At 48.3% G+C, this 26,005-nt stretch overlaps 2 non-coding genes and 2 pseudogenes across 2 annotated transcripts; all 4 read right to left on the bottom strand.

The window, feature by feature from the left end:
* Window positions 1-6,055: 6,055 nt before the first annotated feature.
* On the bottom strand, window positions 6,056-6,157 carry LOC142654519 (U2 spliceosomal RNA; annotated as a pseudogene).
* A 1,468-nt stretch (window positions 6,158-7,625) lies between these two features.
* Window positions 7,626-7,822, bottom strand: LOC142654254 (U2 spliceosomal RNA). Its single transcript, XR_012848955.1, has one exon. It is a non-coding gene; the product is annotated as a U2 spliceosomal RNA (small nuclear RNA).
* Window positions 7,823-14,636: 6,814 nt separating this feature from the next.
* Window positions 14,637-14,836, bottom strand: LOC142654308 (U2 spliceosomal RNA). The gene has a single exon (XR_012848991.1). It is a non-coding gene; the product is annotated as a U2 spliceosomal RNA (small nuclear RNA).
* Window positions 14,837-21,163: 6,327 nt separating this feature from the next.
* Window positions 21,164-21,338, bottom strand: LOC142653755 (U2 spliceosomal RNA; annotated as a pseudogene).
* Window positions 21,339-26,005: the final 4,667 nt, after the last annotated feature.

Consider the following 26,005-nt stretch of genomic DNA (forward strand, 5'->3'; position numbering starts at 1 on the left):
AGGAGGAGATGTCCTGGCCTGGGCCTGCTCACCTGGTCCATCTGCCTTCTCCTTCTGGGTGGCAGGGTTGCTGGTTGAGGCCATGGCTTCTTCCAGCTGTTCCTGTCGCTTGGGGAGGATCTTCGATAGCTCTTTCCCGAAGGGGGCGGAGCTATGCAAATCTTCTCCTTGCTGGCCGAGGTTCTTCCACGAAATTTCTTCCGCAGCGGTTCCTCGTCGAGCTTCTTCTTCTGCGGCCGAGCTTCTTCGAAGATCCCCTTCAGCAGCGGCTCTTCTCCGAAGTTCTCCTTCTTCTTCCCGGCAGCGATCTCCCGGAGCTTCTTCCTCGATGGCGGCTTCTCCCTTCTGGATCGTCGTCTTCGCTGGTTCTTCTCCGCAGTTCGTCGCCGGCTTCGTCTGGAACGCTCTTGGATCGCTAAGCTAGTGTTTATAGCCCCCAGTGGTTCTCCGAGCTATCTATCCTTACAAGGACTGATAAGAACAGATTTTTTGATTGAAAAATGCTTTATTGACAATCAATCGTCATCATACAAACATTACTGCGACGCAGCGCAAGCCATGAAGCAGCAAATAATAAATAATAACAGTCGTCAAACATAACATGACAGTATAATACACAGTACAGGCTAGCCTATGCTATACATTACACCACATGCTACACTAACATTCTTGCATTCACTAAAGCCAAACAACAAAGCATTACAGACAAGTGATGGGATAGGGGAGTGGGTAGGAGGGGATAGGGAAGGGGGAAATCACAGGCCCGAAGCTTTATTGAAAGGCAACACACAAGAAGGGAGAGTGGGGGGAAGGGGAGTATCAGTCCTCTTCCTCATCGACGTCCGGGCTGTCCCAGGTGGAATAGTCTCTGAGCAGGCTGTGGATCAGCCTGCGGCAGTCCTGGACGGACACACTCTCTCTCCGCAAAATCAGACGGTTCCTGGCAAACCATATAGCGTCCTTAAAGCAGTTCATAAGGCGCCAGGCTTCCTGGATTGCTCCATCCGTGGTATTCCCAGGAAATAGTCCATAAAGTACCGAGCGGTACGACAGTCTGTTCCTGGGTACTGAGTCCTTGAGTTCATGTTCCAAGGCTTTCAACAGACCCTGTGCAAAGGGGCACTGCCAGAAAATGTGCAAAGATGTTTCCTCCGTGAAGGGGCACCTGGGGCAGTACCGGGTCTTGCACAGGTTGCGGGCATGCATGAATGACCTAAGAGGCAGTCCTCCCTGGATGGCCATCCATGAAATGTCCTTGTGCCCGTTGGTCAACCTGCCAGATGACACGTTAGTCCAAATAGTCTCCAACGTGTCGGCATGAAGCCCTGGAACAGACTCCAGTGAGTCCTTTGCTCTGATGTGCTTGTGGATCGTCTTAGGTTTCCACAAGTCGGGCTTAAGACCCTCCAGTTGATGCTCCCTCACAAACCGGACGACATCTCCGTAGAACCAGGGAGCGTGCCAGTTGTAAGGGAAGGAGCTGTCCCACTTGTCCCAGCCAAAACCTCGCCAGAGGGGAAGGAGGAAGTAGCGGGACATGGCCTTGCCCGCAGAGCCGTTTGCTGTCCTCAGAGTCCTACGAACACAGTCACATGCAAAAGCGATCCGCAGCAGAGTGGGAATGTCGGGTATACCCTTCCCACCTTTGCGGGGCTCCTTGTACATAACAGTCCGCTTTACTCTGTCCATTTTCGAGCCCCAGATGAAGCGAAACACAGTCCTGGTAATGGCCCTCGAGACCGTTGCAAGAGGGGGCCATGCCTGTGCAGTGTATTGTAGCACAGGCAAGACTTCGTTACGCAGGACCATTGCCTTGCCCTCAATAGTGAGTTGTCTGAGGCTCCACAGTCCGATCCTTTGGTTGACTTTGGCCAAGCGTTCTTCCCACGACTTTAGGGCTGCACCTTCCTTACCGAACCAGACTCCCAGAATTTTGATGAAGTCCGGCTTGATGGTAAACGGGAAGGAGGCAGGAGAAGGCAGGTACCACTTTCCGAAGAGCATGGCTTCCGACTTCCCGCAGTTGACTTTTGCCCCTGAAGCGCGTCCGAACTCCTCGCAGGTCTGGACGAGTGCAGTCACCGAACTCTGGTCAGCGCAGAAGACGGTCACGTCGTCCATGTACAGCGAGCATTTGACCTCGAAGTGTCCTGGACCTGGTGCGGTGATCCCTCTGATCTCTCCATTCTGCCGGATAGCCTCTGCGAAGAGCTCTATAACACAAACAAAAAGGAGAGGTGAAAGAGGACAGCCTTGTCTAACCCCCGACGATACAGGAAAGGGGTCAGTCTTCCAGCCGTTCACCAGCACCGAGCTGTAAATGTCGCAATACATCAGGTTAACATACAAACAGAACAACCTGCCCAGCCGCAGCCTACGCAGAGCCTTACCCATGAATTCGTGAGAGACCCGGTCAAAAGCCTTCTCCTGATCCAGACTGACCAGGGCCGCGTGTGTACGGCGGCTTTGCATGTAATGCACCGTGTCCCTCACCAGGGCAAGACTGTCGGCCACCCTACGGCCAGGAATGCCGCAGGTTTGGTCCGATCCGATGATCCGTCCGATGACAACCTTCAGTCTGTTGGCCAATACTTTGGCGAGGATCTTGTAGTCCACGTTCAGGAGAGAGATGGGACGCCAGTTTTTCAGGTCACATCTCTCTCCCTTCCGCTTATACAAGATCGTGATCATGCCTTCTCTCAAGGACGGTGGCATTCTACCCTCCACCACCATCTCCTCATAGAGCTCCAGCAGGTCCGGACAGATCAAGTCCCCCAGCGCTACATAGAGCTCTGCTGGGAGACCATCACTGCCCGGGGTCCTGCCGGGTCTGAAGGATTTAGCGGCAGAGAGCAGTTCCTCCACCGTCAGGGGTACATCCATAGCCTCCGTACCTGCAGGATCAAGATGATTAGTGATACCTGACAGGAATTTATCGGCGGCTTCGGGGTCAGTGGTTTTCCGGGAGTAGAGGCTTCGGTAGTAGTCTGTGACGACTCCCATCACCTCCTTCTTCCCAGAATGCATGTTTCCGGTCTCATCTCGAAGTTCCTTCAGGGGCGTGTGGCCGGCATGGAGTTTCCTGAAAAAGAACGAGTTACATTTCTCACCCTTCTCCAGGTTCTCCACCTTGGAACGAAAGACAATTCGCTTGGATTCCTCCTCAAAGTGCCCTTTCAGGCCCTTTTTGGCTTCCTCCAGCTCCTTCCTGACGTCCCAGCCGCATTGAAGGAGGTCTTGCAGGGATCGCAGCTGACGCTGCATCTCTCTGAAGTCTCTCTTCCTCTCACACGCCTGTTGGCGACTTTTTGCCTGAAAGAAACAACGAAATTCAACTTTAACATATTCCCACCAGTCACAGGTTTTGTCAAAGAAAACTTTATCATTCCTCCAAACAATATAGGCGTCTCTAAGTTCCGCCAGTACCTCCTCTCTTTCCAGCAGGGCACAATTCAGCTTCCAGGAGCCAGGGCCGGGAGGAAAACCGTGGCCGATGGCACCCTGGAAGAGAATGGCCCTGTGGTCAGAGAAGAAGCAGGGGACCATGGAGTGCCCATGCTGCTTGACTGCCCGGGAGGTGAACACAAAGTCAATCCGAGAACGAAGTGAGCCATCGGGTCGGCTCCATGAATAGTTCACAGAGCCGATCCCCATGGAGCCCACAACGTCCTGCAAGGATGCTTCGGTTACCATCTCGATAAGCAGTTTGGAACTGACATCCAGCTTGATTGAAGTGCCGGAACTTCGTCCATCCTCTTCGATGGGGCAGTTGAAGTCCCCGGCCATCACCACTGCCCTAGTGGTGGCGAGCTGGGTCCGCAGGGTCTGGAATAGTTCCAGGCGCTCAGCCTTCATAGGGGGGGCGTACACGTTGATGAGCCTAATCGGCTCTCCTGCCCAGGAACCGTCTACGACCAACAAGCGGCCGCAGGCGAGCTCCTGGACAGAGTCAACAGTAAATACGCCTCCCCTAATCAGGATGGCAACCCCTGCAGACTTACAGTCGCCCCCACCAGACCAGTAGGACGGGCCATGGGTCCACTGCCTGGCCAGATGATGGTATGACCTGGAAGAGGGGAGAGTACATTCCTGCAGCATAAATACATCACTCGACTGCTTGGAAAGAAAAGTTAGCACCATCTGACATCTAGTCCTATCTCTAACACTCCTCACATTGAGGCTAAAGATGTTAAGTTCAGCAGCCATGGGGGAGAATAAAGAAGGTTAGTGCAAACGATACACCTTAGTTACCAGTCCGGTCGGGCGGATCCTCCTCGCCTGGCGGGTCCGAAAGATCCAGCAGGCCCTCTGACAAAAATTGTTCCAGGATTGTAGCCACCTGGATGTCTGTTGTGAAGTCGATGACCTCAGGTTCAGACACGAGTTCCTCCACCATCTGCTCCATTTCCTCCTGCTGCGCAAGGGAATCTTCGCAGATTTCCACGACTTGTCGCTTTGAGGACTCAGCCGCTGGGCTGTCCCTCACCTTTCTCTTCCTCTGGATGGCACCTGAGGAGACAAGAGGGGGAAAATCCTCCAGGGAGAGGACTCCAGCAGCTGGAGAGGAAGATGTTAGTGCTGCTGGAGCTGGGGAGAAGGGAGGCTGGGTTGGGAGAGGTGCAGGTGACAGGACCACTGAGATGGGTGGGTAGGAGAAGGTGAGAGCCTCAGTGGGGGTGACAGGGGTTGGGGACGGGGGGTGGGGAGGGCCGGGCGAGGGAGGGTGGGAAGGGTAGGGCGAGGGAGGGCCGGGAGAGGGGGGGGAGGGACTGTCGTCTTCTTACCATCCTTCTTTTTCCCGGTCTTCTGTGCCGCTGGAGCTCTGGCTGGGGCGGGGTTCCCTCTGGCTGGAGCTTTCGCTGCTACAGTTGCCCAGGATCGATCCCTCTTCGGGCAGTCCTTGTAAGAGTGGGCTGCTTGTCCGCAGAGGTTGCACATTGTCCGTTTCGGGCAGTCTTTGGTCTCGTGTCCTGTTACCCGGCAGTTCTTGCAGGCGTCCTCCTTGCAGTCCTTCACCGAATGACCCTTCTTGCTGCATCTCCTGCAGATCTGCGGCATGTCCGGGTAGTAGATGAGGCCGTAGGAGTTGCCCAGCGAGAATGACTGGGGCAGGTGCTGGAGGCCGTCTTCCGCGCTCGAATCCTTGTTCAGTCGGACGATTACCGACCACTTGCCAGTCCAGAAGCCGAGTCCGTTCAGGATGTGGGTGGGTTCCCTCACCACTGTGCAGAACCGCTTCAGGAGCGTGGTGATGTCTTTGCCGGGGGTGTGTGGGTTCCGCATTGAGACCGTCACCCGCCTTTCCTCTCTTTGGACAGGGCAGTTGCCCACAAAGCGAGAGAAAGGGGATTCAGGCCTCGCCGCTTTCACCATCTCCCAGTACCTTCTGCAGATGTTGATCGAAGCGAAGGTCACGAAGAACATCCCGGTCATGAAGGCCTGGATGCTGATGGTCTCCGGCTTAGCGAAGCCCTGGTCCAGGAGCATCTTCTGGCAGAACACTTCTTCCGTCATGTCCGGCACTCTCCCGTCCACCTCCTTCAGCTTCAGGGCCACCGTCTGCTTCATCCAGGGCTCCAGGGTTGGAGCAGCCTGGTTCGGCTTCCTGGTGGCCTGTTGGCTTGAGGAGGCTTCAGGAGGAGATGTCCTGGCCTGGGTCGGCTCACCTGGTCCATCAGCCTTCTTCTTCTGGGTGGCAGGGTTGCTGGTTGAGGCCATGGCTTCTTCCAGCTGTTCCTGTCGCTTGGGGAGGATCTTCGATAGCTCTTTCCCGAAGGGGGCGGAGCTATGCAAATCTTCTCCTTGCTGGCCGAGGTTCTTCCACGAAATTTCTTCCGCAGCGGTTCCTCGTCGAGCTTCTTCTTCTGCGGCCGAGCTTCTTCGAAGATCCCCTTCAGCAGCGGCTCTTCTCCGAAGTTCTCCTTCTTCTTCCCGGCAGCGATCTCCCGGAGCTTCTTCCCCGATGGCGGCTTCTCCCTTCTGGATCGTCGTCTTCGCTGGTTCTTCTCCGCAGTTCGTCGCCGGCTTCGTCTGGAACGCTCTTGGATCGCTAAGCTAGTGTTTATAGCCCCCAGTGGTTCTCCGAGCTATCTATCCTTACAAGGACTGATAAGAACAGATACTACACTTGATCTTAGCCAAAAGGCCGAGAAGCGATAACCCGAATGGGCCGGCCGTTGACCGAGCCTGTCCCATACTGCTGTTCACCCCTTGCAGCGATTGATTCAGCCTACTCCTAGGCAATTCCATGGGGCCCTGCAGGCTCACACACATTTACAGCTACTAAGCGGGAGGGAGGTGAATAAAGGCCGGAGAGGAAGCCAGACAGGATTTGCTTCTTTTGCTTGCACCACAATGCAGTGCTGAAAGAGGAGGAATCTACATAAAAACGCCTTCCTGGCAACGCCCAAATGCCCTGCTGCCATGCAGATAAACACTGGCAGCGGCAGCAAGTGCATGCCCACAGCCACCCCTTGTTCCTTCACACCTTGTATCAGCTTTAATCCAGTCCAGTCCGGTGCTGCCTGCTGAGCAGCACTGACCAACACTGCCTGGGCCCAGGCTTTTATCTATCTCTGAGGCAGGCCCCATTATGATGTCAGAAAGCTGGCTCTGGAATCCTGAGGGCTCCACTATGACACGTGCAAAGTTCCGTCTGAACTTTATATAAGACGGTGCGGCTCAGTCAGTCACTCAGTGTTGCCTGAGAGGGCAACACTGCAACAGCCGGCCGCCAGGCTGTCTTTTTTTTGCACAGCTAGTTGCCTCCAGGAGGCCACAAGAGGGAGACAAGGGACTGCAAAATGGAAAATAGGCATCCACCAACTTTACAGACAACTTGTTCTCCTTGCTCCTACAACCTCCATCCTTGCACAGTTTGTTATTTTATTCTTCTAGGTAACATAGTAACAAATCCAAATTGCTGCTCTCTTTGTAGGCAAGCAAGGGTTTGTTGCAACTGCAATTCTTACTTCTTCTTGGAAATGTTGGGACGGCAGTACATTCCATCACATCCATCTAGTGTACACAGGTAGGTCCATTGTGGCGGGTAGGCGGCTGGCTGCTTTAATGGCTGTTTGCTGTTCCCCTACTCCACTCCACTAGTTGACTGTGTTGCTGCATCAATCAGTGGCTGGCTCAGGTGCAGCTCTTTAACTTACCTAGGAGGGAGGGCGGAGAGAAGACAAGGAAGGTGAATGAGCTGTTCCAATGTGAAATGCCGGAAACACAGACACAGACACAGACACACACACACACACACACACACACACACACACACACACACACACACACACACACACACACACACACACACACACACACACACACACACACACACACACACACACACACACACACACACACACACACACACACACACACACACACACACACACACACACACACACACACACACACACACACACACACACACAACAAGAGGTGGCAATGTATTAATTAATTGCATTTAATAAATGAGCTCATTATCACACATGACTGTACAAATGCATTGTCCAACAGGTGTTGAAATAATGGGATTAAAAGGGGAGATCCCATCAGAAAGACAAAAACAATAGCAAACACAAATAGCACTTTTGGAATCTGATTTTAGTCAACACATAAGGGAAGGGTGCACCGGTCCTGGAAATACTGCAATACCAGGTCAATGCGTGGAGTGGACAGAGCAAGCTCTATTTCCATCTCCCTGTTCTAAAAATCCATTTAATATATGGTCCCCAGATAGGGGACGTATCAGATATTAAACTGATAAGAACAGATTTTTTTTTTCAGTTGGCTACCCCCTCGCGGGGGTGTCAATGATTTATTACTTAAAATTCAAAAACATTTACAATAAATTACAGCTTTTTTACAATGAATTACAGTAATAAAATCAATTTACATAAAACCACATAAAAGGGGACATGGTGGCAAATTCTTATATATTGGAGTTCCATTCTTTTACAAACCATTTATTTGAAAGGGTGGCATTTCTTTTTTTATCTAATAAATAATAAATGTACATCTCGCTAAAACAAAGACCTAAAACATCGTCAACAGATAAAACATCGTGCTTAAAAATCAGGATGTTCCTGGCCTTCCACAGAGCTTCTTTTACGCAGTTCATCGTCTTCCATGCAATAGTCTTTTGGTTCGCGGTTGGGCATCCAAAGAGTCCATATAAAATCATTTCGTAACTCAAGTCCTTTAGGTCTGCCATCTTCTTCATTAGAGGGAATATCTTTATCCAAATATGTTTAGTAAAATCGCAACTCCAAAAAATATGACGCACGGTCTCCTCAGCCTGGCAGCCTTCCCTCGGACAGATAGCAGACCTCGTGAATCCTCTCCTGAATTGGAATGCCCGGCATGGAAGACATTGATGAACGCAGCTCCAGGCCAGGTCCATCTGTGTATTAAAAAGATAAAACACATTAACCATTTTGAAGATAAAAGCACAGCGTTCATTATTAAAATTTTCAATATTAGTGACGACTTCATTTCCTCTTATGTCTTTTATAAGTTTCTTACTGTTTATCATGTCATTAAAATTTTTCCCTTTAAAATTAAACAAGGCCACTATTTTCTCTAAAATCACGTAATTTGCTGGTAGATTAAAAGCATAAGGTGAGGTTAAAACAATTTCAAACCACCCCATCCTTCGCATAAAAAACCCAGTATTAAAACGTAGAAAATAAGACCAATGATGTTGTTTAAAAAGAGAATTAAGACAGAAACAAAAGTACTTGATTAAAAGAAACCTATTAAAATCTGGAAAGTCTTTGCCACCCTTTGGTTTGATTTTCATTACCGTCTCACGTTTAAGTTTCTCCATTCTGGAACTCCAAAAGAAGGTAAAACAAGCTTTAGTAATTTTTCTTAATAAAACCGTGGGAGGAGGGAAAACCATGCTTAAGTATAAAAGCAAAGGTAAAATTATCATTTTAATTATTAAAATTTTTCCCTCCATGGTAAGCTTCCTCATGTTCCACATGCATATTTTTTGATTTACCTTCTGCGCCACCATGTCCCAACTGATAAAACCATTGTCGTACTCACTGAAGGAGACACCTAAAATTTTAATATTATCAGACACAGGAACCGGTATATCTCTAAGAGCCATGCTTCCTATGTTTAAAATATTACTCTTGCTGAAGTTTACCTTAAAACCGGAAGCACAGCAATAAAACTCGATTTGCCTAAGGGTTCTCTGAAGCGACAGGGCGTCCCTACATAAAACCGCCACATCATCCATGTACCCCACTGCTTTGGCCTCTACGCCGCCTCCCCCGGGCAGGGGGACTCCACGGATACACTTATCGCGGCGAATTGCGCATAACAGAGGCTCCAATGCACATATAAAAAGCAGTGGGGACAAGGGACACCCCTGCTTCACCCCAGAGTTTAAAATTATGTCCTGTGTCTTAAAACCATTCACTAAAATTTTGCTGGTGCATTCTCTGTAAAAGGCTTTAATAGATAATAAAAAACCTTCAGGTATACCCATACGTTCTAAAACCTTAAAAAGATAAAAATGAGAGACACGGTCGAACGCCTTCTCAAAGTCTATAGATAAAATGGCTAGTTTACCTTTTCTAGACCTCGTGTCCTCAATCACGTCTTTTATTAGGTTTAAATTATCCCAGATGCTGCGGCCTGGCACCCCACACACCTGGTCAGAGTGTATAATGTGGGGTATTATGGCTTTTAATCTATTTGCACATATTTTAGCCATAATTTTATAGTCGCTATTTAGAAGGGTTATTGGTCTCCAATTCTTTAAAACTGCGATGTCACCCGTCTTATACAGCAGGGAGACCTCACCCTTCCGCCAGGACTTAGGCAGCATCTTGGAATTAAAAACATCAGAAAAAAGGTTAAAAAGATCCTCTTTTAAAATGTCATAAAATTTTACATAAAACTCACTGGGTATACCGTCCGGTCCGGGAACTTTCCCTGTTTTAAAACTTTTGACAGTTTCTAAAACCTCCTGCTCCGTCAGCTCCTGTAATAAAAAATTCTGGGAGACAGGGTCTAAAACAGTAGTAATCTCCTTCAGTGAGTCACGCATAAAATTATGATCCACAGTCTTAACATTAAAAAGGTCAGTGTAAAACTCATGAACTTTACTTAAAAGACCCTGTACATCTGACACCCCTTCTATATTTTTGATAATTGCCTTTTTGTTATTTATTTTCTTAAAAAAGTACCTGGAGCAGGTCTCGTTCTCCTCCACATGTTGTATTTTTGAACGGAATATAATCTCTTTACCTTTCTGCTCCAGGCACTGGGCTATCTCCTTTTTCAAATTGGTGATGTCATCTTTAACGTCTATGTCATGATCTTGCATTTTGTACAGGGTCTGCAGACGGGTATTGAGAATTTTAAAAAAAGCGTATTTCTCTTTGGCTTTCGCCACGCTTTTCTTAATAAAAAAATCTTTAATTTTCTTTTTCATTTTCTCCCACCATGCACTGATGGGAGTACGTGTATCTCTTACCCGCCTGCTTTCTTGGTAAAATTCAATAAAATCTGCTAAAACCTGTGGATCGTCTAAAAGGGAAACATTCATCTTCCAGGACTTTTTACATACAATATTATTAAGATCATGCTTTACTTTAAAAGATAAAAGCCTGTGATCTGAAAACACATTGGTTAAAACTTCACAATTAAAAGGCAGTAAATTTTCAGAACAAAAGATAAAATCAATCCTGGAGCTACAGGTGGCGTTGCTCCAGGTAACGCCGGCTTCCTCTGGACTGCTCCTGTTACATTCTTTGTATATGTCTTTTAATTTAAAATCAGTCACGATATCCTTGAGCAGTCCAGAGGTCTTGTCATAGTTCCTACTTGTACTGTTGGTAAGCCGGCGTTCTCCTCTCAGGATACAATTAAAATCACCTGCGAGGATAAAAGGCTCAGATGTGTTGATAAAAAGCGGTAAAATCTCCAGCATCCTCGCTCTTTCGTTCTTTTCTGGTGATCCGTAAAAATTTAAAAACTGCCACTTTACACCATCAATAAAAGCTTTAACCATTAAAATACGTCCTGGTAAGATTTCTTGAATAAAATCAATTAAAACGTTTCCCTTAAAAAGAATGGCGACCCCTGCTGATCTGGACTCGTTGGATCCAGACCAGACGGATGGACCATACTTCCAATCCTTTTTGTAATTTTCATATCTCATTGTATGGGGAATGCCGCACTCCTGCAGGAAAAATACAGAGGCTGCCAGGCAAGATAAAAAATTGAAGAGAGCAACCCTTCTCACTTTTGACTTGGCGCCCCTCACGTTGAGGGAGATTCCCATGAGCTCAGACATCGTGGAGAGTAAAAGCAAAATTCTGATTTTAAAATAATAAATAATAGGCGTACTTAAAATCAGATTGCTCCTCCACCAGCAATACCCGAAACCTCACTTGAACTCATGGCCCCGCCCTCATCCGACTCAACTGAAAAGAGGGACGAGGCAGGAGAAGAACTACTGTCGCTGAGAGCTGAGCCAGCAACACTCACCTCGTACACGGGGAGCCCAGACTCGCACAGCCTCACCTGGGTCTCTCTCGGTTGACCGACTGGGTCCATGTCTGGTGGGTCCCCCAAGGGCCCCGCCTCTCCCCCCTGGGCCCGTGAAGGCCGGTCTAGAGGGGGAGGTTGTGCGCATGGCGGGGTGTCCGATAATACGGAGGGAGCAGTGCCCGTCCTCCTCACCAGTGCAGGCGAGGAGGGGGTCCCAGGAGGAGCCACATCTTTCCGCACGGACGTATCCATCTGCTCCTCCCCTGTCTCCCTCCTACTGGCACGTTCTTGCTTCCCCTTTTTACGGGGACCCACCTGTACCCAGTCTTCTCCTTCCGAGTCGGTCTCTAGAGACCCAGGATTAGGAGCAGGCCCGGCACCGCCTGAGCAACCAGCCGTCTGGGATGCCACAGGTTCATCGATGGCCTGCTCCTTTTCTGCCTTCCTCTTGGCCTGCCGTTTTTCCTTCGCGCTGGGCTCATTTTTATCCCCTGAGGTCGCTGGCTGAGAGGCACCTGTTTTGGCTTCGGCTGGCCGTACCCTTGAAGCCCAGGTACCTCTCTGCTCTTTCGCCGCAACAGCTTGCTCTCCTCCTTGAGGACGGGACTGCTCTGCTGGTGGAGCACGTGGGGGCACCTCGGGTTGCTCATCTTCTTCGCCTCGGTACCTATGTGGACAAGCATAATAAAGATGACCAGTTTTTTGACAAAAGTTGCATTTTTTCTCTTCTGTACATTCCCTCATTGTGTGTTGTTTACTTCCACAGTTCCTGCAGGTGACATCGCAGTTAAAACTGGTATGTCCATAGGTACCGCAGGCCCTGCAGAAGTTTGGCATTCCTGAGAAATAGAGGTCGCCATTCACATTCCCAAGTTTAAAACGAGCAGGTGGTAGCTTCGTTTCTTGGGTGGAGGGGTCCTTTATTAGCGTAACAATAAATTTCCATTTGACGGTCCACACACCGCACTCGTTCATAACTCTCCCCAGCAGCTTAACGTTCTTAAAGTATGCAGCAAGAAACGCCGCCACTTCCTGATCTTTCACGTATGGGGAATACATTTTAATCACTACGAGTTTGGTTACTTCAAAAGCGTGTTCAATTACCTGGACTCCCAAGGCCATGAGTTCACCTTGTTGCCTCTCAGCTTTTCCCATGGCATCACGGAGGATTCCTTCTCCCATAAAGGTCACGTCGTACACTCCACGCCTTGGGTAGTCCTGGATCGCCAAAATCTCGTTCTTGTGGACCGCCAACCGCTTTTCCAAAATATCGTGGACAAGGAACTTGAGACCACGAGGACCGCCTCCACCCTCTGCCAAGATAAATCTTGCAGTATTCCTCAACCGGGCGTATACCGGCACCGCATCAGGTCCGCCTGCCATTTGCGTGGCCAGGTCGGTACCGCACAGCTTGCGCTGCGCCCTTTGGCTTTAAGGAGACACACCAAAGGGCTGGGGGGGGGGGTCGCAACTCGTTGCTCAGGACTAAGCCTCTCTCCCAAATAGCAGCACGGGGGTGAAGTCCAGGCGAACCTGGACGATCCCCCGAGGCCGAGAGAGAGGGTACCTGAGCACCTTCTGACTAAAAACCTCCTGTATAAATACACTTGGTCTTAGCCAAAAGGCCGAGAAGCGATAACCCGAATGGGCCGGCCGTTGACCGAGCCTGTCCCATACTGCTGTTCACCCCTTGCAGCGATTGATTCAGCCTACTCCTAGGCAATTCCATGGGGCCCTGCAGGCTCACACACATTTACAGCTACTAAGCGGGAGGGAGGTGAATAAAGGCCGGAGAGGAAGCCAGACAGGATTTGCTTCTTTTGCTTGCACCACAATGCAGTGCTGAAAGAGGAGGAATCTACATAAAAACGCCTTCCTGGCAACGCCCAAATGCCCTGCTGCCATGCAGATAAACACTGGCAGCGGCAGCAAGTGCATGCCCACAGCCACCCCTTGTTCCTTCACACCTTGTATCAGCTTTAATCCAGTCCAGTCCGGTGCTGCCTGCTGAGCAGCACTGACCAACACTGCCTGGGCCCAGGCTTTTATCTATCTCTGAGGCAGGCCCCATTATGATGTCAGAAAGCTGGCTCTGGAATCCTGAGGGCTCCACTATGACACGTGCAAAGTTCCGTCTGAACTTTATATAAGACGGTGCGGCTCAGTCAGTCACTCAGTGTTGCCTGAGAGGGCAACACTGCAACAGCCGGCCGCCAGGCTGTCTTTTTTTTGCACAGCTAGTTGCCTCCAGGAGGCCACAAGAGGGAGACAAGGGACTGCAAAATGGAAAATAGGCATCCACCAACTTTACAGACAACTTGTTCTCCTTGCTCCTACAACCTCCATCCTTGCACAGTTTGTTATTTTATTCTTCTAGGTAACATAGTAACAAATCCAAATTGCTGCTCTCTTTGTAGGCAAGCAAGGGTTTGTTGCAACTGCAATTCTTACTTCTTCTTGGAAATGTTGGGACGGCAGTACATTCCATCACATCCATCTAGTGTACACAGGTAGGTCCATTGTGGCGGGTAGGCGGCTGGCTGCTTTAATGGCTGTTTGCTGTTCCCCTACTCCACTCCACTCCACTAGTTGACTGTGTTGCTGCATCAATCAGTGGCTGGCTCAGGTGCAGCTCTTTAACTTACCTAGGAGGGAGGGCGGAGAGAAGACAAGGAAGGTGAATGAGCTGTTCCAATGTGAAATGCCGGAAACACAGAAGACACACACACACACACACACACACACACACACACACACACACACACACACACACACACACACACACACACACACACACACACACACACACACACACACACACACACACACACACACACACACACACACACACACACACACACACACACACACACACACACACACACACACACACACACACACACACACACACACACACACACACACACACAACAAGAGGTGGCAATGTATTAATTAATTGCATTTAATAAATGAGCTCATTATCACACATGACTGTACAAATGCATTGTCCAACAGGTGTTGAAATAATGGGATTAAAAGGGGAGATCCCATCAGAAAGACAAAAACAATAGCAAACACAAATAGCACTTTTGGAATCTGATTTTAGTCAACACATAAGGGAAGGGTGCACCGGTCCTGGAAATACTGCAATACCAGGTCAATGCGTGGAGTGGACAGAGCAAGCTCTATTTCCATCTCCCTGTTCTAAAAATCCATTTAATATATGGTCCCCAGATAGGGGACGTATCAGATATTAAACTGATAAGAACAGATTTTTTTTTTTTTTTTTTTTTTTTTTTTTTTTTTTTTATTAAACCATTCAGGTTTTTTTGAATAAAACCGAGAACTGTAGTTGTTCAAACCACCTCTCTATTTTTCAAAAAATCTCATCACTCTGGTTCATTATTTTATTTTTCCATCAAATACAAGATAAATCAAACAAATTCCTCAAACTAAATACCTCCATTTCAACATTCGCCATATCCCTTCCGCATCCATACCTCTTTCTAGATCCCATTTATAATAAAAATACAATTTAGCCAATACCATACTAACCACATCCTCCATCTCAAATACTTCTCTTTTATACACATTCAAATTCCTCGTATTCCACAATACTTCTTTCACACAAGTCAGAAAAATCCACAACACTCTATCCTTTTCACTACCCAAACTACACAAACCAAACAAGACAATTTCATACGTCAAAACCTTCAAACCAGTCAATTCTTCACACAACCCACTCAACTTTTTCCAAACATCCTTTGCATGCTTACACGACCAAAACACATGACTCACATCCTCATCATCCCCACAACCTTCTCTCGGACACCTTTCAGATGCAACCAAACCTCTTCTTTTCTGAACACTCCTTACAGGCAACACTCCATGTACCGACATCCATAACAAATCTTTCTGCTTATTTGACACATCATACGTAACAATCTTCTTCCACACAGACTTAGACTCCTTCGAATTCAAACCATTTACAGAACACATCACATTATTCATACACATACTTCTCACAACATTCTTTTCACTCAGAAATCTCTCCATTCTTACATCCTCTAGCTGGAATTTTTTGATAAATTTTTCTACATACAAATACCACCCTGTGCACTGAAAAGCAATTGGTTTACATAAATTCCGTTTTTCCCACCTTAAACGCTGAATCACCGTTCCAGCTAAATACTTCGACATTCTAGAAGCCTTGGATTCTTTAAATAAAAGCTCAACAAAAAAACGTACACAATTAATTCCAATGAAAATCTCCAAATTTGGGAAATCCAAGCCTCCATTACGTCTGCTTTTCATTAGAATTTCTCTCCTTGCCTTCTCAATCCCGCTCCCCCATAAAAAAAGGAACAAAACTCTATTCACTTTTTTTAACATAGCAACAGCAGGAGGAAAAACCAAAGCAACATATAAAATCATAGGTAGAATAATGCTTTTGACAATTAAAACCTTCCCCGAAAAAGAAAGATCCCTCATTCTCCACATTTCCAACTTTCTCACAATCCTACCACCTAACTCATCCCAACTTTCTCTCCCTTTCAACTCATCATCAAACACAATACCCAAAATTTTCACACCATTCACCTGTTCCATATCAGGATCACTCACCCGTTCATTACTGAAGAAAAATTTAAATTTGCTCTTACCCCAATTTATTTTAAAAGCAGACGCAATACAAAACATATTTACAATCAACTTCACTCTGGACATATCATACACTGAATCACACAATACACAAATATCATCCATATATCCCAAAGCTTTCACACGCTTTCCATCACACCCGGGCACCACCAAACCTTTCACAACCTTATCATTTCTAATCATTTGCAACAATGGTTCAATCGCACAAATAAAAAGGATGGGAGACAACGGACAACCCTGTCGCACACCAGACATAATACTAAATGATTCTGAAAAAAACCCATTCACCTGCACACAACTCTTTGCATTCGCGTATAATTTCTTCAACAAACTCACAAACTGAACCGGAAAACCCATTCTCTCTAACACTTTGAACAAAAACACATGCGCCACACGATCAAACGCTTTCTCAAAATCTAACGCACACACAATCACCTTCTTATTCCGACCCTTACAATCCTCAAGCATGTCCCGCACCAACGCCACATTCTCATGCAATTTCCTTTTCGGTACCGCACATACCTGATCCTCATCAATCACACACCCAATAACATTCCTCATACGATTCGCAATCAGCTTGGCAAAAATTTTATAATCCGTATTAAGCAAAGTAATTGGTCGCCAGTTTTCTAACCGTCTCTTATCTCCTTTTTTATGCAACAAAACTACCATACCCTTCTTCATCACATCACACATATTCATCCCAGAAAACAACACTCTCATAACATCTATAACATCCTTCCCAATTATATCCCAATATTTCCCATAGAACTCAGCTGGTATTCCATCGATCCCTGGAGACTTATTTTTAGCCATACTTCCCACCACATCCTTTACTTCACCATCCATAATCTCACCAAGCAAAGACTCATATTCACTTTCAGGAACAAAATTACCCACAATATCCAAAAACTCCTCATCATCACCCAGATCACACTTCTTCAAATCATACAGTTGTTTATAAAAATCAGACACCACATCAATCACATCCTTACCAAACACCTCTTTATCATCCTTATCCAATAACACATTCATTCCACTTTTCCCACCACACATTTTTTTAAAGAAAAATCTAGTGCACTTCTCGTGATTATCTCTAACCTCCACCTTAGATCTAAATATTATTTCTTTCCCTTTCTCTCGGAACCACTCCTTAATATCTTTTTTTGTTTTTTCCAAATCGTGTCTTACATCCATACCCAAATTTTTACATTGTTGAAGGAACGTCATCCGCATATTAAAGCGTGAATATTCTAATCTTTTCCTTCTCGCTCTTCTATACCCTATCTGTCTAAAGAAACCACCAATCTTTTTTTTCACCCATACCCACCATTCACACACATTAGAGAAAGAACTTTTCTTCCTAACCCAAAACCCATATTTTTTCCCAAACCTAGTTTTCACCCTTTCATCACTCAGAAAACTAACATTCATCTTCCATAACCCTCTACCATAAAAGAAATTATTTATAACAAAAACCCCCAACAAACACTCGTGATCTGAAAACCACACTCTCTCCTGCGCATAATCTACACATTTCATTGCTGAAATAGAAAAAAAGAAAAAGTCCAGACGAGAATCTGTTCTTCCGTCATCGGCATGGTAAGTAAATGGACCTGGTTTCCTGGTGACAGCGTCCTGCAAAGCAAAGTCCTGCAAAATTTTATTCCACAAAACTCCAGTGACATCCACATTAGACTCTGTGGACCCAGCTCGGGCCTGCTTCTCCAGGATACAGTTAATGTCACCAACAATAATTACAGGAACTTTACCATGAAGAAAAAATTTTAAAGAATCAAAAAGTGCCAACCTATCAGTTTTCACAGCATGGCCATAGATATTAATTAGCCTAAACTGCCACCCCTTATAGGATAGTAACACACAGACACATCTTCCTTCCTGTATAATTTGAGTCTGTTTGATGACAAACTCATTATTTTTAAAAAGAATACCAATTCCATCATTCCTATTTGTGGAAGAAAAAGACCAAATTGCTTCCCCAAACTTCCATTCTTCTTTCCTAGGCATTTTTGACAAACCACATTCTTGTACGCAAACAATGTCACTGCCCTTAGAGGCCAAAAAGTCCAGGACTGCAGCACGCTTGTGAGCAGAGGAGAACACCCGTACATTTTGTGAGACAATTTTTAATCTCAAAGACATGCGGGCATAGTATTGTTAGTGCAATGGAAAACCATGGAAAAAACCAGAACATATCACGTCCCAGGGAAATACATCGCTCTTTCCAAATTTGCCACATTGACTTCACTGAGGAAACCTTCCCCAGGAGAGCTGGGTACTTCTGAGGCCACCTCAGATGACTTAGGGCTAGAACTGGAGTCACTATCCAGCAAAGAAAAAGGATTTGCATGAGCAGAATCTTCCAATAAGCCTATCTTAAGTCTCTTCACCGCCTTTCCAGACTTCCCCCTTTTTGAGACAACTTTATGGAAGATTTCCGCACTAGTGGCACTAGGCATCCTGGCCTCCTTCTCGTCCTCCTCCGATATTGACCACTCCACTTTTGCTGAATCGTCCATTTTTGACTCTGGGCTAGAAAAGGACAAAATTTGCATACTTGCACCGTTATCAGGGTATGCACACCCACTAGGTGGCGCTGTGTCTTTACCTTCCATAGGTATAACCCCAGGTGTCTCATCAACAGTTGGCTCTGCAGGAGGGACCACACCCAACTCCATGCTGTCAGTATGTGAGGTTAGAACCTCTCCTAATCCAGCTTTCCCAGGGTCCTGAGAAGCAGCCACAGAAACATTGCCAGCTGGCTCTGAAATTACCTCAGAAGAGGCAGCAAGGGAACTTGTTGTTCTCACCTGTCTGCCCCATGTTCTTCTCTCTTGTCCTAAGAAAGGAAACACCTTTGGACATTTCCTACAGGTATGACCAGGCAAACCACAAATATCACACCTGGATGGGGAAATACATGCACTAGCCTCATGTCCTGTTTCCTTGCAATTTCTGCAAACTTTGCCTTTGCATGCATCTTTGGTATGCCCGTAGGAAAAACATGATCTACAAAAGCATGGCATATCTTGGTAGTACAGATATCCCTTATTCCCACCAATGGAAAAATTAGCAGGAGGATTCATCACTCCTCCAATACAGCTGGAGTCAGGTTTCAGCCTGACCCAGTACTTGATATCACCATTAAAGACTCCCCATAGGTTCTTCTGCTCCACACCACCTCTAACATGGGTACAGTAATGAGCTAAAAAAGCCCTGACCAGCCTTCTATCCAAAAATGGGTTATACATATGAATTGTTATACATTTCTCCACTGTAGAAAAAAGAGGTTGCACTTCAATGGATGTTAATGCCTCATGCATGTGTTTTTCCTTTAGCAACTGAAAAACGTTTAAACAGTAGGCGGCCTCAAAAAAGGATACATCATATGTAGCAATATTGCTGAAAGCTTGGATACAGAATACCTCTACCAACTTAACTCCAGCCAGGTCCAGAAGGATGTTCTCAATGATATGTCCAGTATCAACTTCGTCTCTCCTCTGCTCATTCACCACGAAACGGATAGTGTTACGCACAGCTGCCATCTTGAAATGGAATGCCCAACGGCACGATGATCGCTCCCAAAAACGTCGGATAGGACTCCACGAAAGACCGAACCCCCGGCCCAGACCAGGCAATAAACCTGATCTGAGCCAAAAGGCCGAGAAGCGATAACCCGAATGGGCCGGCCGTTGACCGAGCCTGCCTAATACTGCTGTTCACCCCTTGCAGCGATTGATTCAGCCTACTCCTAGGCAATTCCATGGGGCCCTGCAGGCTCACACACATTTACAGCTACTAAGCGGGAGGGAGGTGAATAAAGGCCGGAGAGGAAGCTACACAGGATTTGCTTCTTTTGCTTGCACCACAATGCAGTGCTGAAAGAGGAGGAATCTACATAAAAACGCCTTCCTGGCAACGCCCAAATGCCCTCCTGCCATGCAGATAAACACTGGCAGCGGCAGCAAGTGCATGCCCACAGCCACCCCTTGTTCCTTCACACCTTGTATCAGCTGTAATCCAGTCCAGTCCGGTGCTGCCTGCTGAGCAGCACTGACCAACACTGCCTGGGCCCAGGCTTTTATCTATCTCTGAGGCAGGCCCCATTATGATGTCAGAAAGCTGGCTCTGGAATCCTGAGGGCTCCACTATGACACGTGCAAAGTTCCGTCTGAACTTTATATAAGACGGTGAGGCTCAGTCAGTCACTCAGTGTTGCCTGAGAGGGCAACACTGCAACAGCCGGCCGCCAGGCTGTCTTTTTTTTGCACATTTATTTGCCTCCAGGAGGCCACAAGAGGGAGACAAGGGACTGCAAAATGGAAAATAAGCATCCACCAACTTTACAGACAACTTCTCTTTGCTCCTACAACCTCCATCCTTGCACAGTTTGTTATTCTTCTAGGTAACATAGTAACAAATCCAAATTGCTGCTCTCTTTGTAGGCAAGCAAGGCTTTGTTGCAACTGCAATTCTTACTTCTTCTTGAAATGTAGGGACGACAGTACATTCCATCACATCCATGTAGTGTACACAGGTAGGTCCATTGTGGCGGGCAGGCAGGCAGGCAGGCGGGCGGGCGGGCGGCTTTAATGGCTGTTTGCTGTTCCCCTACTCCACTCCGCTATTTGACTGTGGTGCTGCATCAATCAGTGGCTGGCTCAGGTGCAGCTCTTTAACCTACCTAGGAGGGAGGGCGGAGAGAAGACAAGGAAGGTGAATGAGCTGTTCCAATGTGAAATGCCGGAAACACAGAAACACAGAAGACACACACACAACAAGAGGTGGCAATGTATTAATTAATTGCATTTAATAAATGAGCTCATTATCACACATGACTGTACAAATGCATTGTCCAACAGGTGTTGAAATAATGGGATTAAAAGGGGAGATCCCATCAGAAAGACAAAAACAATAGCAAACACAAATAGCACTTTTGGAATCTGATTTTAGTCAACACATAAGGGAAGGGTGCACCGGTCCTGGAAATACTGCAATACCAGGTCAATGCGTGGAGTGGACAGAGCAAGCTCTATTTCCATCTCCCTGTTCTAAAAATCCATTTAATATATGGTCCCCAGATAGGGGACGTATCAGATATTAAACTGATAAGAACAGATTTTTTGATTGAAAAATGCTTTATTGACAATCAATCGTCATCATACAAACATTACTGCGACGCAGCGCAAGCCATGAAGCAGCAAATAATAAATAATAACAGTCGTCAAACATAACATGACAGTATAATACACAGTACAGGCTAGCCTATGCTATACATTACACCACATGCTACACTAACATTCTTGCATTCACTAAAGCCAAACAACAAAGCATTACAGACAAGTGATGGGATAGGGGAGTGGGTAGGAGGGGATAGGGAAGGGGGAAATCACAGGCCCGAAGCTTTATTGAAAGACAACACACAAGAAGGGAGAGTGGGGGGAAGGGGAGTATCAGTCCTCTTCCTCATCGACGTCCGGGCTGTCCCAGGTGGAATAGTCTCTGAGCAGGCTGTGGATCAGCCTGCGGCAGTCCTGGACGGACACACTCTCTCTCCGCAAAATCAGACGGTTCCTGGCAAACCATATAGCGTCCTTAAAGCAGTTCATAAGGCGCCAGGCTTCCTGGATTGCTCCATCCGTGGTATTCCCAGGAAATAGTCCATAAAGTACCGAGCGGTACGACAGTCTGTTCCTGGGTACTGAGTCCTTGAGTTCATGTTCCAAGGCTTTCAACAGACCCTGTGCAAAGGGGCACTGCCAGAAAATGTGCAAAGATGTTTCCTCCGTGAAGGGGCACCTGGGGCAGTACCGGGTCTTGCACAGGTTGCGGGCATGCATGAATGACCTGAGAGGCAGTCCTCCCTGGATGGCCATCCATGAAATGTCCTTGTGCCCGTTGGTCAACCTGCCAGATGACACGTTAGTCCAAACAGTCTCCAACGTGTCGGCATGAAGCCCTGGAACAGACTCCAGTGAGTCCTTTGCTCTGATGTGCTTGTGGATCGTCTTAGGTTTCCACAAGTCGGGCTTAAGACCCTCCAGTTGATGCTCCCTCACGAACCGGACGACATCTCCGTAGAACCAGGGAGCGTGCCAGTTGTAAGGGAAGGAGCTGTCCCACTTGTCCCAGCCAAAACCTCGCCAGAGGGGAAGGAGGAAGTAGCGGGACATGGCCTTGCCCGCAGAGCCGTTTGCTGTCCTCAGAGTCCTACGAACACAGTCACATACAAAAGCGATCCGCAGCAGAGTGGGAATGTCGGGTATACCCTTCCCACCTTTGCGGGGCTCCTTGTACATAACAGTCCGCTTTACTCTGTCCATTTTCGAGCCCCAGATGAAGCGAAACACAGTCCTGGTAATGGCCCTCGAGACGGTGGCAAGAGGGGGCCATGCCTGTGCAGTGTATTGTAGCACAGGCAAGACTTCGTTACGCAGGACCATTGCTTTGCCCTCAATAGTGAGTTGTCTGAGGCTCCACAGTCCGATCCTTTGGTTGACTTTGGCCAAGCGTTCTTCCCACGACTTTAGGGCTGCACCTTCCTTACCGAACCAGACTCCCAGAATTTTGATGAAGTCCGGCTTGATAGTAAACGGGAGGGAGGCAGGAGAAGGCAGGTACCACTTTCCGAAGAGCATGGCTTCCGACTTCCCGCAGTTGACTTTTGCCCCTGAAGCGCGTCCGAACTCCTCACAGGTCTGGACGAGTGCAGTCACCGAACTCTGGTCAGCGCAGAAGACGGTCACGTCGTCCATGTACAGCGAGCATTTGACCTCGAAGTGTCCTGGACCTGGTGCGGTGATCCCTCTGATCTCTCCATTCTGCCGGATAGCCTCTGCGAAGAGCTCTATAACACAAACAAAAAGGAGAGGTGAAAGAGGACAGCCTTGTCTAACCCCCGACGATACAGGAAAGGGGTCAGTCTTCCAGCCGTTCACCAGCACCGAGCTGTAAATGTCGCAATACATCAGGTTAACATACAAACAGAACAACCTGCCAAGCCGCAGCCTACGCAGAGCCTTACCCATGAATTCGTGAGAGACCCGGTCAAAAGCCTTCTCCTGATCCAGACTGACCAGGGCCGCGTGTGTACGGCGGCTTTGCATGTAATGCACCGTGTCCCTCACCAGGGCAAGACTGTCGGCCACCCTACGGCCAGGAATGCCGCAGGTTTGGTCCGATCCGATGATCTGTCCGATGACAACCTTCAGTCTGTTGGCCAATACTTTGGCGAGGATCTTGTAGTCCACGTTCAGGAGAGAGATGGGACGCCAGTTTTTCAGGTCACATCTCTCCCCCTTCCGCTTATACAAGATCGTGATCATGCCTTCTCTCAAGGACGGTGGCATTCTACCCTCCACCACCATCTCCTCATAGAGCTCCAGCAGGTCCGGACTGATCAAGTCCCCCAGCGCTACATAGAGCTCTGCTGGGAGACCATCACTGCCCGGGGTCCTGCCGGGTCTGAAGGATTTAGCGGCAGAGAGCAGTTCCTCCACCGTCAGGGGTACATCCATAGCCTCCGTACCTGCAGGATCAAGATGATTAGTGATACCTGACAGGAATTTATCGGCGGCTTCGGGGTCAGTGGTTTTCCGGGAGTAGAGGCTTCGGTAGTAGTCTGTGACGACTCCCATCACCTCCTTCTTCCCAGAATGCATGTTTCCGGTCTCATCTCGAAGTTCCTTCAGGGGCGTGTGGCCGGCATGGAGTTTCCTGAAAAAGAACGAGTTACATTTCTCACCCTTCTCCAGGTTCTCCACCTTGGAACGAAAGACAATTCGCTTGGATTCCTCCTCAAAGTGCCTTTTCAGGCCCTTTTTGGCTTCCTCCAGCTCCTTCCTGACGTCCCAGCCGCATTGAAGGAGGTCTTGCAGGGATCGCAGCTGACGCTGCATCTCTCTGAAGTCTCTCTTCCTCTCACACGCCTGTTGACGACTTTTTGCCTGAAAGAAACAACGAAATTCAACTTTAACATATTCCCACCAGTCACAGGTTTTGTCAAAGAAAACTTTATCATTCCTCCAAACAATATAGGCGTCTCTAAGTTCCGCCAGTACCTCCTCTCTTTCCAGCAGGGCACAATTCAGCTTCCAGGAGCCAGGGCCGGGAGGAAAACCGTGGCCGATGGCACCCTGGAAGAGAATGGCCCTGTGGTCAGAGAAGAAGCAGGGGACCATGGAGTGCCCATGCTGCTTGACTGCCCGGGAGGTGAACACAAAGTCAATCCGAGAACGAAGTGAGCCATCGGGTCGGCTCCATGAATAGTTCACAGAGCCAATCCCCATGGAGCCCACAACGTCCTGCAAGGATGCTTCGGTTACCATCTCGATAAGCAGTTTGGAACTGACATCCAGTTTGATTGAAGTGCCGGAACTTCGTCCATCCTCTTCGATGGGGCAGTTGAAGTCCCCGGCCATCACCACTGCCCTAGTGGTGGCGAGCTGGGTCCGCAGGGTCTGGAATAGTTCCAGGCGCTCAGCCTTCATAGGGGGAGCGTACACGTTGATGAGCCTAATCGGCTCTCCTGCCCAGGAACCGTCTACGACCAACAAGCGGCCGCAGGCGAGCTCCTGGACAGAGTCAACAGTAAATACGCTTCCCCTAATCAGGATGGCAACCCCTGCAGACTTACAGTCGCCCCCACCAGACCAGTAGGACGGGCCATGGGTCCACTGCCTGGCCAGATGATGGTATGACCTGGAAGAGGGGAGAGTACATTCCTGCAGCATAAATACATCACTCGACTGCTTGGAAAGAAAAGTTAGCACCATCTGACATCTAGTCCTATCTCTAACACTCCTCACATTGAGGCTAAAGATGTTAAGTTTAGCAGCCATGGGGGAGAATAAAGAAGGTTAGTGCAAACGATACACCTTAGTTACCAGTCCGGTCGGGCGGATCCTCCTCTCCTGGCGGGTCCGAAAGATCCAGCAGGCCCTCTGACAAAAACTGTTCCAGGATTGTAGCCACCTGGATGTCTGTTGTGAAGTCGATGACCTCAGGTTCAGACACGAGTTCCTCCACCATCTGCTCCATTTCCTCCTGCTGCGCAAGGGAATCTTCGCAGATTTCCACGACTTGTCGCTTTGAGGACTCAGCAGCTGGGCTGTCCCTCACCTTTCTCTTCCTCTGGATGGCACCTGAGGAGACAAGAGGGGGAAAATCCTCCAGGGAGAGGACTCCAGCAGCTGGAGGGGAAGATGTTAGTGCTGCTGGAGCTGGGGAGAAGGGAGGCTGGGTTGGGAGGGGTGCAGGTGACAGGACCACTGAGATGGGTGGGTAGGAGAAGGTGAGAGCCTCAGTGGGGGTGACAGGGGTTGGGGACGGGGGGGTGGGGAGGGCCGGGCGAGGGAGGGTGGGAAGGGTAGGGCGAGGGGGGGCCGGGAGACGGGGGGGAGGGACTGTCGTCTTCTTACCATCCTTCTTATTCCCGGTCTTCTGCGCCGCTGGAGCTCTGGCTGGGGCGGGGTTCCCTCTGGCCGGAGCTTTCGCCGCTACAGTTGCCCAGGATCGATCCCTCTTCGGGCAGTCCTTGTAGGAGTGGGCTGCTTGTCCGCAGAGGTTGCACATTGTCCGTTTCGGGCAGTCTTTGGTCTCGTGTCCTGTTACCCGGCAGTTCTTGCAGGCGTCCTCCTTGCAGTCCTTCACCGAATGACCCTTCTTGCTGCATCTCCTGCAGATCTGCGGCATGTCCGGGTAGTAGATGAGGCCGTAGGAGTTGCCCAGCGAGAATGACTGGGGCAGGTGTTGGAGGCCGTCTTCCGCGCTGGAATCCTTGTTCAGTCGGACGATTACCGACCACTTG

Source organism: Rhinoderma darwinii, chromosome 5, assembly GCF_050947455.1.
Source record: "Rhinoderma darwinii isolate aRhiDar2 chromosome 5, aRhiDar2.hap1, whole genome shotgun sequence".
NCBI classification, from domain to species: Eukaryota; Metazoa; Chordata; class Amphibia; order Anura; family Rhinodermatidae; genus Rhinoderma; species Rhinoderma darwinii.